The 13121-nt window shown below is 45.0% G+C and overlaps 1 long non-coding RNA gene across 2 annotated transcripts; it reads right to left on the reverse strand.

Moving 5' to 3' along the window:
• Positions 1 to 12869, reverse strand: LOC113612788 (uncharacterized). Of its 2 annotated transcripts, none has more exons than XR_003429964.1 (3): positions 8987 to 12869; positions 2295 to 2449; positions 1 to 2109 (listed from the first exon to the last, which is right to left on the reverse strand). It is a non-coding gene; the product is annotated as an uncharacterized LOC113612788 (long non-coding RNA). The 2 variants fall into 2 exon arrangements; XR_003429963.1 differs by having other exon boundaries at positions 1 to 2112.
• Between the last annotated feature and the right edge of the window lie 252 nt (positions 12870 to 13121).

Below are 13121 nucleotides of genomic sequence, written 5' to 3' on the forward strand. Positions count from 1 at the left end.
AGACTTTAAAAAATGGTTCACATTAAAAATTAGGAAAATAAAAGAATTCCTTGGGATGTTCATAGGTTTTTTTCAAAAGAGGGTGGCATGGTCAAGTAAGTTTGGGAAATCCTAACTGCGGACCTTCTCAGAGCCTTTAATTTGCTAATGGGCATTGTGAGCTACCCAGAAGGGGACATGAGTTGCAAACTTGCCCAGGATTTAAAACTACACACGTGCTTGAACACACACACACACACACACACACACACACACACACACACACTCTTTAAAGGAATATCTTGCCCTACAGATTACACATAGGAAATGCTGGACTAGTTAACAGTAAGGATCCTTCTGAATCGAAAAGAGAAAAACAAAAATTAATATCTAAAAATTGCCGCCTTTCTGAGACCTTCCCCACCCTTGAAGCTGTCTGACCCCTCTGACTCTTATGATAACTTATGTGTCTCTTGTGGAGCACTTATATCATTCTGCTTTATAAAGTGAAAAAGATTCATTTTGATGTGTCCAGCATAGATTAGTGAAAAAGAAAAAAACAGACCTTGGAGTTAAATAGAGTAGCTGGGTTCAGATCCTGGCTCTGTAACTAGCCTGCTCTAACTTTGGGAAAATTAAAATCTCAGAGCCTCAGTTTCCTCATCCTAAAAATGGGAACACTCGAACCTCATCTAGAGGTTGCGAGGGAGAAACTAATAGACACCAGGCCCTGGGCATCGTCCGCTCACTGGAAACTGTCATTATTATCATTATCTCTGAATGGATTCCCTCCCTGACGCACTGTAAGCTCCTTGAGGGCCTCACCACATCCCAGCCTCCTGTGTACCGTCCCAGGGCCTATGTGCTTCTGAGCACAAAGTATAATTGTCATAACCATTGAATGAAGTTAATTCTGTTAAAGTTAATTAATTGTGGGCTTTTCATGAAGAAAGTCGGCATTTCCACTTTCTGCTCAGGCCGCTGGGTTCGGGGTCCTGGCACTTTTCTGTTGAGAGACCTTCACGCAGGTTTGTGTAAGATCCACATTTTATTTTTACTGGGGGTTAGGATTCCTTCTAGGCCAATGCCAGGGCAGCTCAGAGAGAGGAAACTAAGCAAGAAGCAAGGCCAAGGAACTGGGGCAGCAAATCCTATGCAATTTGTATATATTTTCTTCCTTGTGAAGCCCCAGGAGTGTCCTAAGTCCCCTCGGGTGCCGTGGGTGGAACATGGGACAGCATGTGACCCTACAGGCACCACTCACATTAGCTGCATTCGAACTCGCCGGTGTTTTCTGATGATTTCTCACGAAGGACATTAGGGCTAAATCACATCTGGCTCTTGGTCTTGAAGCATATGCAGTTTATAGGGAAGACTAGACTTCCAGGCACAAAGAGTAAGAAAACTCAGAAGCTGGCAGGCTTCCCTTGAATTCTTTGATTCAGCTCACTTCCTTTGTTCTCTGCACCAAGCAGCCCTTACCTCCGCTGTGTTAACACTCTACTTGCCATTCTTTGTTTAATCTGTCTTCCGTGCTAGGGTGTAAGCTCCACGAGGCAGGGGCTGTGTCTTCCTTCCCGCCCTGTCACCAATACCTGCCGTAGCTCTGATCAGGTGCTCACGCAATCCTGCACGCATTCAACAGTTGGTTTGAAACTAGAGCGTGAAGTTCAGCCTCTGTTAGACTCTGTGCCAGAGGTGAATTGTGAGAGAATTCAGAGAAGGGAGAGTTCCACAGAGGGGCTGAGACTCCAGAGGGTCCTGTGCGATTTGGGGTGGTGCTGGGGAAGGCGGAAGGCAGGTTTGTGGAAGCGAGCGTGGATACTGTCTGTGGCACAGTCACTGCCCAGCTCAGGGCCTTGTAACGCATGCTTTCTGAGCTCAGCTTGCAGGCATTTCCTCGATGTTTTTAGGAAGAGAAGGAGGAAGGAGCAGAGAAACAGCAGATGGGGTGGGGGGGCCTCCATTCAGCCTCCGCTCTTTCTGTCACACGCCATGCCCCCAGCCCGAGGCTCCACGCTGGGATTCCAGCTCGGCGTGTGGCTCTCGCTAACAGGACTGTAACCTGTGACTGGTCTGGAACAGCAGGGGAAACCGCAGGACACCGTCTGGCAGGCTGGGCATCTTCATCTGCTGGCAAAGGGAGGATTGATAGAGTAATTTGTCTTGTTACAGGAGAGCCCCATGGCAAGAAAATGGGAAAGCCATCAGCTTAGCTAGTGGGGGATCAGGTCCCACAGAGAAGGCTCCCATTTCTATCGCCTTCCTCCATCTGTGACTTGGCACCCCTGCCTACAGCCAAGAAGCCTGCTCACCTGTGCTTTGTGCAGAATAGCCACGGCTGTCTTGCTCCACCTAAAGCAGCCAACGGAGGCAGCGTCACCCTGGCAAAAGCACCCGTTCTCCTTGGCTCCATCCACCGCTGGCCAGGTGTGTGAACTTGGGCAAATCACAGCCTTTAGTCCTGTGCCTGGAAGAGAGTAAGCCCTCAATAAATGCGGCTATTATACTTAATAATAATATCATCGCAGACAACTCTAGAAAGATAGAGGTTTAGGGCAGGTGACTTTTGTTAAGTTTTTGTATCTGTGTTTATTTCTCTACCCTGACACAAGCTCTCTGGGTCAGAGAAGGGACCTAGATAAATGATGCCTCCCAGTGCGGCTCTCTTGAAACAGTTTCTCAAACTTACAGAAAAGCTTCATGAACACTATGAAGAGCTTTTCTTCCGAAACCATCTGAGAACACAGACCTTAGGCCCCATCACCCCCAGTTCTTGAGAATTTTCTGTAAGCAAGGGTTTTCCTCTACACAACCACCAGAGTCAGGAAATCAACATTGCTGCATTACAACAGAGGCCATCTGATCCTTGGGCACCATCCCAGTTTCAACAATTGTCCCAGTAATGACCTTTATAGAGAAATGATTCAGTCTAGGATCTCACGTCGCGTCACGTCGCGCCAAATCTTTTCATTCTTCTTTAATCTGGAACAGTTCCGTGGTTTTTCCTTGTCTTTTATGACCTTGACATTTTTGAAGATTACAAGCCAGTCCTTTTTAGAAAACCCCTCAGTTTGGGTTTGTCTGATATCTCCCTTCTTGACTGGGTTCATGCATCTTTGACAGGAATATCACAGCAGGATGCTGGGTTTTCTTATTATATCCTAGCCAGTGATGCACAGTATTTAAATATGACCCGTTACTGATGGTGTGCCTTTTGATCATTTGAGTAAGGTGCTATCTGCCAGCCTTCTCCACTGTAAAATCATTCTTTTGCTCATTGTAGACAATAAGTAATTGGGGAGGAGGGGACGATTTTGAGACTACAAATATCCCGTTCCTCGTCAAACTTCACATTTATTTATCTATTTATATCAGTTTGGATACAGGGTTTTCTGTTTTTTCCCACTGAATATATTTATTTATTTGGTCAATCCCTCTGTATGTAAGCAATCTCCAATTGCTGCCTCTTCTTCACTTTCTTATGAGGAGTTTTTTTTTTTTTAAAAATTTTATTGTGCTAGTTGTGTTATGTTCTGTTAGTTTCGGGTGTACAGCAAAGTAAATCAGTTATACATATACATATATCCAGTCTGTTTTAGATTCTTTTCCCCTATAGGTCATTACAGAGCATTGGGTAGGGTTCCCTGTGCCGTACAGTAGGTCCTTATTAGTTATCTATTTTATATGCAGTAGTGTGTGTGTGTCAGTCCCAGTGCAGAGTTCTTCCCACACAGACTCTGGCATCCTGTGCTGGGTCACCCCTTCCCCACGTGGACTCCTTCTTATCCTGCTCAGGCTCTGACTCTGCTCTGGGCTCCCTCATCCCGCCCCACACCACTGCATGGATGTCTACCCTGCTCAGCCCTTCTTGATGGCTTTCGTACCGAATTGTTAAAAAAAAAAAGAAAAAAGAGGGCTTCCCTGGTGGCGCAGTGGTTGGGAATCTGCCTGCCGATGCAGGGGACACGGGTTCGAGCCCTGGTCTGGGAGGATCCCACATGCCACGGAGCAACTGGGCCCGTGAGCCACAACTACTGAGCCTGCGCGTCTGGAGCCTGTGCTCCGCAACAGGAGAAGCCGCGACAGTGAGAGGCCCGCGCACCGCGGTGAAGAGGGGCCCCCGCTCGCCGCAACTAGAGAAGGCCCTCGCACAGAAACGAAGACCCAACACAGCAAAAATAAATAAATAAATAAAATTTTTAAAAAAAAGAAAAGAAGAGCCCTAAGTCAAGAGTGAGACACACACACACACCCTGCCTCAGGTTTTCCACGGATCTGGTACAGAAAGCAAGCTGGTGAGGGGAATAAAAAACAGCTACTTACCAACAGGCAAAGCTGGTTAATGGTGGTAAAAGTCCAGATACGTTTACGGCAAGAAGAAGATTCTGAAATGACCCAAGGTGGGATTCTGGGGTGCTAGTAATGTCCTATAAGGTAACTGCCATTGGCAGGTAAGTTATTGATGACATTGGATTGTCAGTGTTCTCTCTCTGAGAGAATGATGTTACAAATAATGAGGAATGATGTGTGAGTATACATTGTGGCAGGAAAGACTCAGGCTTTCCCACTTAGTACACACGTGAACTTTGTGATAAAATCATGGATCAGATCTGGGACCTGCAGAGCCACTTTACAAATGAGGAAACTGAGGCCAGCGAAAGGTGATGATGATTCAACATCACACAGATGAGAGCTCAAACTTCCTGACTGCTAAATGGGACTACTTCCACTGCACTTTCAAAACCAGTACATTTTTTTCTTATACTTTTCTTAAATTTATTCTCATCATACTCTTGTCCCAGGTCTTCCTTTCCCAGTCCAACCTCATTTGTAAATGAACTTTTTATTTATGCACTGTATACATAGAGAAGAATAAACAGATCGTAAGTTTCAGCTCAACAGTGTTTTCACAAGGTGGACACATCAGTGTAACCAATTAAGAAATAGATCAAGAAATAGACCATTACTAGAACCCAGAAGCTCCCTCCCTCCCAAGTCCCTCCTATCACTATCCACCTCTTCCTTAAAGAAAAATTTTCAGACATTTGCAGATTTTCCACTTTTTTCTGTTACAGCTTTTTAACTTAATCCTACTCCGGGCAGACTATTCACTGAATATTTCAATCCTTTGACATTTACTGACAATTCTTTATGGCTCAGAATAGGGTCTGTTTGGTAAATGTTCCATTTCCTTTGAAAAGAATGTATGTCTTGAAGTTAATGGGTTTAGAGTTCTATATATGTCAATTATATTGAGTTTATTAATCACATTCAAATATTCTCAAACCTTGTTGATTATCGTGTCTGCTTGTTCTATTGATTATAGAACAAGATGTGTTAAAGTCTCCCACTTTAAACTTTGTGTCCTGGTATTTGAGGTGTGTCTCTTGTAAACAGCATATGACTTGTTCTGTTTGGAATACAGCCTAACGATCTTTACATTCTATTGATATTTGAGCGTTTAGACCATCACATTTATTATAAACAATGACTATTTCAGCTTCTATGTATTATCTTACTATTCATTTTCCATTTGTACCACCTGTTCTATGTTCCTTTTTCTCTCCTTTTTTGCCTTATTTTAGATTATTCAACTTTTGTTATATTTTGTTATATTATATGTTGTCTAATAACTTGTTAGCTATATATTCTTTCACTATTCTTTTAGTGTTTCGCCTTGAGATTACAAGATGCATTTTGGATTTATTAGAACGTAACATAAAATAGGATTTTCACCTTCCCAAACAATGCCATAATCTTAAAATTTTTCACCTTCCCATACAATGCCATAATCTTAAAATCCCTTGATTCAGTTTACCCTCCTCTTAGCTTTTTAAAATTATAGTCATGCATTTAAATGCTGTATCTATTTTACACTTAATGAGAAATTATTGTTATTACTTTATCATCTATATTCATTTAAATGTGCTCACATATTTATGGTTTACATTGTTCTTAATTCCTTCCTTCATTTTTCCGTTTCTGCCTGGGAGCATTTTTCCTTCTGCCTTAAGGACTGTTTTTAGAATTTCTTTCAGCCAAACTCCTCCAGCTACAATTTTTCTCAGTTTTTGCTTGTAAATGTTATTTTGCCTTCCTTTTTGAAGATTATTTTAACTGTGTAAATAACTTCTGGTTGACAGGTTTTTGTGTTTTCTGTTTTCTTTTGGTGCTTTAAAGGTGTCCTCTGGATTTTCTTTCTCCTCAGTAACTCTGTTTTGTTTTTTTTCCTTTCATTGCTTTAAAGATGTCTTCAGCAGGCTGCCATTGTATGAGCCGAGTCAGCTGTCAGTCTTAGTTTTGCTCTTTTCTTGAAGGGGATGTGTTTTTATTTTCCTCTGGGTGTTTTTAATCTTTTCTCTTTATCTTTGGTTTTTAATAATTTTACTTTGATGTGCCTAAATGTGGTTTTCTTTGTATTTATCCCTCTACTGGTTTCTTTTTCTTATTTAGTCTATCTTATATGTTTTGATGTTTTTAAAAAAATTCTTGGTCATTATCTCAAAATATTTTTCTGTGCATTCTGTCTTTTCTCCCCCTCAGAGACTCCAGTTGTTTATATTTAAATTTGTCATCATGTTTCATACGTCTGTTATGTTATTTTCTATACTTTTCCCTCTTTTAAAATATCTGTGCATAAGTCTCTTGTCTGTCTCTAGCTGTGTCTGTCTTCAAGCACATGAATTCTCTCTTCAGCTGTGTCCAATCTGCTCTTTGAACCATCTACGGATTTCTTAATTTCCATTATGGCATTTTTCACTTTCAGAATTCTATTTGATATTTTTCAAGATTCTGTTTCTATGGTAGATTTCCTGTCTTGTCATCTATTGTCTTGAATATAGTCATAGTTATTTTAAAGTCTGTCAGATAATTCCTATCTGGATCACCTATGTATATATTTCCATTTTCTCTTTTTTCCCTTGGTTCTATTTCTGATAAGTATTTACTGGACGTTGGCTATTGGATATGTAATATTGTAGAGGCTCTGAATGACCATCTCTCACTCTAGAGAAGAGTTACTCTATCCTGTCCCAGGCAACCGAGGACCAGATCTCCTCAATCCAACATGAGTTAGGTTGACTTGAGGCACCTTTGCGGTCTTTGTGAGACTCTATTTACAGCTGTTTCGCTGTCACTCCTAGGACGTAGCTCTTCAGACCTTCCACGTCTCCCTATTTCTTCCCATTTCCAGAGTCGTGCCATCAGTACTGCCGAGTGGTAGCATCTCCTCACGGGGGTAATCATGGCCCCTCTGCCTACCCAGTGTTACACCTTGAACACCAACTCTTACCTCAAACTCCAGGCACAGACACTGCTACCTTCCCTCCTCTCTGCTTACACATTTGTAGACAAGAAGACAGCTTCCACTGCCCTATTACTGTCACTCCGAGCTTTAAGACTCTTTTCTGGGAATTCCTGAGTCACTCAAACCCCACTCCTGTTCTCCTTCCTAGTCTCCCCCACAGGTGACCCACCTATCGTTGCTAATCCTTCATTCGACTTTCCACTTTATACTCACCTTCTCCCTTGTAACACGCTGTCCTAGAAAAGTATGGTTTGGGGAGTCACACTAGACTTTGAATCCTAGCTCTGTCCTTTACTTGGGAAGCTCACCCGGTGTTTCTGAGTTCACCATCCTAGACGATAAAATGAAGATGGCAGCTTTCGCCTCACATTCTTGTTACAGGGAATAAATGACATAATCTGTCTGAAGCACCTAGCCAGAACCGGATGATTTCCTTCCCCTACATGTGCTGAAACCCTGTTCACTTTGCCAGTGCCCCCCTCCCTCCCCCACTTCCTCCTGCCCTTCTTCCTTCCTTCCTTCCTTCCCGCTGCCCCATTCAAATGTATCGGGAAGAACTGTGAGGTTCTAGCCTCGTTTTGCTGCGCACCTGGTAGCAGGACCTTGAGCAAATCCCCTGCTGTCTCTGAGCTGCCGTTTCTTCATCTATAAAAGGAGGCGCTGTGGTACATGACCTCTAAGGTCCTGATCCTCTGAAACCTGCTGTGACGGACAGTGCTTCTCAAATCCCATTTCCTTCACGGAGACTTTTCGACTGTTGAAAATAGTGGCAATTCTTTCTCCTTTACCCACATTCCACCGCCTTGTTTGAACATGTCCCCTCTGTTTCATTTTTGCTCTTTACACTAAAAATGTTTATCCATGAGGATTTATGTCAGAATGGCTGGGGGCACGGTGGTGAAGTCATTTCTGCATGCTGATAGGGAGAGTCTTAGCACTGCAAGAACAAAAATGTTGCCCTCAGGGGGAAAGCTGTCCTTCTTGGAGGTTGTGTCCTCTGTTCCCACCCTCACAAGAGCCTGAAGACAGTGCTTAGCAGAGTTCATGACACAGTGAAGTATGATCACTCTTCCTCCCTCCCTCCCTCCTCAGTGGAGGCTCACAGAAATACACAAAAGTATTTTGTACCAAAATTCATTTCGATCTATAGATTCAGTTCAAACTCTTTGTATGTTCGTGCATTCTTTCTTTGATATAAGACGTTGTTATTGAACACGTATTCTGTGTGAGATACTGTGCCAAGCTTTAAGATTGTAAACACGAATAAGACATAGTTCTTGGGACTCCCCTAGTGGCGCAGTGGTTAAGAATCCGCCTGCCAATGCAGGGGACACGGGTTCGAGCCCTGGTCCGGGAAGATCCCACATGCTGTGGAGCAACTAAGCCCATGTGTCACAACTACTGAGCCTGTGCTCTAGAACCCACGAGCCACAACCACTGAGCCTGTGTGCCACAGCTACTGAAGCCCGTGTGCCTAGAGCCCGTGCTCCGCAACAAGAGAAGCCACCGCAATGGGAAGCAGGCGCACTGCAACGGAGAGTATCCCCCACTCGCTGCAACTAGAGAAAGGCAATGCACAGCAGCAAAGACCCAATGCAGCCAAAATAATAATAATAATAAATTAAAATAAAAAAAAAAGACATAGTTCTTTCCTCCCAGGAGCTCACTGTCTACTTAATTTATTCACTTAACAAATACCTTATTATAGCGTGTCATGCTGGGTTCTCTGGAAGCAGTCAGGGAGCCCGAGTTTAGAGTGTGAGGTGTTTATTAGGGATCAAAATCTGTTGGAGGAGGAAGGAAGAAAGCAGATTAAGCAGAAGAAAAAGTCAAACATGGTTTAGGCCTGACGGAACCTCAGGGACCCAGCGGTGAACTCTGGAGCCGGAACTAGTGACAGTCATGCCGCAGTGGCCCAGATGCAGCCCTTTATGCCCCCTGTGTGTTGATTTCCTAGGGATGCTGTAACCAATGGCAACAACAGAATTTCCTTCCCTCGCAGTTCTGGAGGCCAGAAGTCCAGCATCAGGGTGTCAGCAGGGCCGTGCTCCCTCCTAAGCTTGCAAGAGCATCCTTCTTGGCCTCTTCCAGCTTCTGGTGGCTCCAGGTGTCCCACTGACTTGTGGCAGCATCCCTCCGGTCTCTGCCTCTGTCTTCACGTGACTTCTCCTCTGTGTGTCTCAGTCTCAAATCTACTTTTGCCTTTTTCTCATAAGGATCTGTCACTGGATTTAGGGCCCATTCTAAACCCCAAATGACCTCATTTCGAGATCCTTAACTTAGTTACATCTGCAGAGACCCTTTCTCCAGATAAGGTCTCATTCACAAGTTCTGGGGGTTAGGACATCTTTTGGGGACCACCAGTCAATCCACTATCCCCTGCTTCACTCAGTCACCAAACATGGACTGCCCACTCGCCAAAGGTATGGCCTTCAGAGGTACCGCTCTCTGCAGCTGAGCCAGACCCTGAAGTTGCTGACAGCGGGAGGGCTGTCTGCTGGCTGTGTTCCCCACAGATGGGCAGCAAGGTCTTCCTTTCAGGGGGTCTGGGTGACACATCTTAGCTACTACAGCCAAATTCCAAACCAGGAAGCAAAGACAAACTGGTGATACAGTCAGAGGGCATTGCTGCCCTGACCAGGCTTGCAGTCTAGCAAGGGAAGCAGGTGTCAATCATGTAGCCCCAAGACTCCAGGTAAAGTCACCTCGGTGGTCAGGGCTGCCAAGAAGAGGTGCGTGTTGCTGTGAGAATATGTAGATGGGAGACCCGAGGGTGCTTGATTCGAGAGGCGAGGGAAATTACTAGAAGGCATTGGTTCATGATGTCTTTTATTTTCTTCTTCCTTTATATGGATTCTCACTTCTGGAAAAATAAAAAAGCTCCAGTGGTAGCAGCACGTTATCTTACTGGGAGCCGACAATTTCTCTCCCACTCTCAGCCAGTTTGATTTGGGCCCTGTTATATTTTTTGAACTGCGTTGGCAGGGGGAGGGTGTTGATGGAAAACCGAGACGGGCATTTGATCGGCGTGAACCAGCCCCTGTGACCTGTATCGTAACACCTTGTCTTCTGGTCTTTCTCTTCCCCAATGTGCTGCACTCTCCGGCTTGCATGTAGGTTCTTCTTGGCCCAGCACAGAACTAAGTGTAAAAAGACTCAAGTTCTAGTTCAAGTTCTGTCACTGACAAGCTATGTGATCTTAGGTAGTTCACTTAACATTCTTGTTTTTAGTTCCTGATACAAAAAAATGAGAAATTTGGTTTCCACTGAAAAACCTTCCCTGCTAGAAACAGCTTATGATTTTACTATCAGATGTCTTGCCTGTCAGACCACCGTCAGCCTCCATCACCCGCTCATCAGCAGGTTTGCTTTCTCCAGTTTGTTTTCTTACCTTCTGGCCGTCGTCGTTTCTGGTTACCTCTCTCCGTCCCATCCCCACCTTCGCCAGTGGCTTAGCCCCAATTGCAACAGGTAAACTACTCAAGGGTGGAGTAATATTTGTATAGAATCTGCAGGTTAATAAATTATTATCATTGTTATAGTAATAATTACACCTTTGTTTTCACCCTGATCTTTGAGCTCAGATTAATCCCGCCCTACCCTCCTAAGTTGACAAGTAAGTAATTGCTTGGACTCTCCTCATCAAGGGATTTATATTTTCCAAGTGCCTCACACTCCCTGTGACACCTCGTCAGCCTCCTCCCTAGTTTGTCAAGGAGGTGACGGGCACAGACGAGGGAAGGGGCCTTTTCAGAGCCTTGTAGGGATTCAGTACCTCCCCCTCCACTTTCTCTCTGATTGTGTAGGAGGCCATGAATGGCCTAGAAGGAGTATTTCACTGGGTTTTGGTGGTTCTAGGATTCGTTTTGCTGGAATATCTTGGTGTCCTTGGGCAAGTCACTTCATGTCTCAAAGCCTCTTTGTCTTCATCTGTTAGAAGAAGGGATTAGACCAGATGATTGGTAAGCATGGACCTTAGAGCCACAGAGATTGCAGTTCAAATCTGGGCTCTGCCACTGTCGCAGCTGTGTAACTTTGGGGGCATTAACCTCTCTCTGGCACATTTTTTCCATTGCTTAACTTTGCAGAGTAAGTTAGATCTCAGGCTAAATATTTCTGTCTAAATCCACTCTACGTCATCTCTGTCCCAACTAACTCAGTTCTCTCCCATCCTCACCATTCTTCCTTTTCACCTCCCCCGACCCCGACATTTACTGCCCCCCACCTATTCTCCTACCCCTTGGAATCACATAGATTCAGGCTTGAAGCTCACCAGGGCAGCCGTCTTTCTTCATATGCCCTACATCAGCACCAAGGAAGCGTATATCCGATGAGTAGTACCCCATCCTCCCCAACCCGGCTTTTGCCTACAACCCTCCAGTGGTAAGGAGCACATACCTGCTGACCCGGCCTTTGCCGTTTTCAGGTCACGTCTCTCTCCATCTTGTCTGTTCCTTTCAGTGGACTAGCTTTTGTCATGTGCTGAAAAATAGGGCCCTTGAGTTTTTCATCTTACAGCTTCACCTGCAAGAAAGAACGTGGCTTTAATTATCTGAACCTCAAACTCAGTAATCTTGGAGAAGAAGATATTTGTTGTCCTCTCTTGGGTCAGGTGAGACCATGACAGCTCCTGTAATAGCCATATAAATGGCGTGAGGATGTAGTTGCCAGGAGAAAGGGGGGCAAGCTTGGCTAGTAGAGCGGAGTTGTATTTTACAGGGGTGTTCGTTCTAAAAATCACACAGAAAGCAAAAATTAAATCTAGCATCGATCATCTTGAAAATCCCTTAGGGATGCACTGTGTTAGAGAATGAAACCCAGTGTCTCAATAAGTCCAAAGTCACCAGCACCTCCTCCAGTGCTGGACCATATTGCTGCTTCCTCACTAGATGGTGCCTGTGGATTACGTTTAGCGGCCGTGTGATGTGAAACAAAACAAAAGCAAACAGAACCTTCAAGCCGAGCTTCGCGTTCATCTCACTAAGACACCATGTGGGGACACCTGTAGGTTGACTGATGCCCAGTGGAAATCACTCAGGATTGCTCATACCGTTGAAATAACAGCCTCTCACTCTCTCTCTCCCTCCCTCTTTTTTAATATGGACACACCGTTGAATTCATGCAAATTAAAGACATGGAGAAGGCCTTTCCACCCTACTTGTACAAGCTTGCAGCCTAGTCTAGGAGACAGACATGGCAATGGGGAGAGTTGCCACTACAGGTTGAAGGTCGTGGGAATCCACTGAAGAGAAAAGGTACCTAATCCAGGGTAGCAGGGGTTCGGGGAAGCGACCCAGAAGAAGGGACAACCAACCTGAGGCCTGAAGGACAGACGAGAGTTAGCCAGAGTGGGGAAAGGGATGATCCAGGAAGAGTGTACCAGGTTCAGGAGGCAACTTGGAGCACATCATACTAGTTCAGGGTAGCCTTTGAATACTGGGGGGTACATGGCAGCAGAAGCATCAGCCTGATGATCATGGGGGGAGTCTCTTATTATGTAACTGCTACACTTCCACTTTTTTTTTTTTTTGCCAGTGTTGGGTCTTCGTTTCTGTGCGAGGACTTTCTCCAGTTGCGGCAAGCGGGGGCCACTCTTCATTGCGGTGCGCGGGCCTCTCACTGTCGTGGCCTCTCCCGTTCCGGAGCACAGGCTCCAGACACACAGGCTCAGTAGTTGTGGCTCACGGGCTCTAGAGCGCAGGCTCAGTAGTTGTGGCGCAGGGGCTTAGTTGCTCTGCAGCATGTGGGATCCTCCCAGACCAGGGCTCGAACCCATGTTCCCTGCATCGGCAGGCAGATTCTTAATCACTGCACCACCAGGGAAGCCCCCATG

This window comes from Aethalodelphis obliquidens, unplaced genomic scaffold, assembly GCF_003676395.1.
Source record: "Aethalodelphis obliquidens isolate GAN/ISIS:26980383/991018 unplaced genomic scaffold, ASM367639v1 scaffold82, whole genome shotgun sequence".
NCBI lineage: Eukaryota > Metazoa > Chordata > Mammalia > Artiodactyla > Delphinidae > Aethalodelphis > Aethalodelphis obliquidens.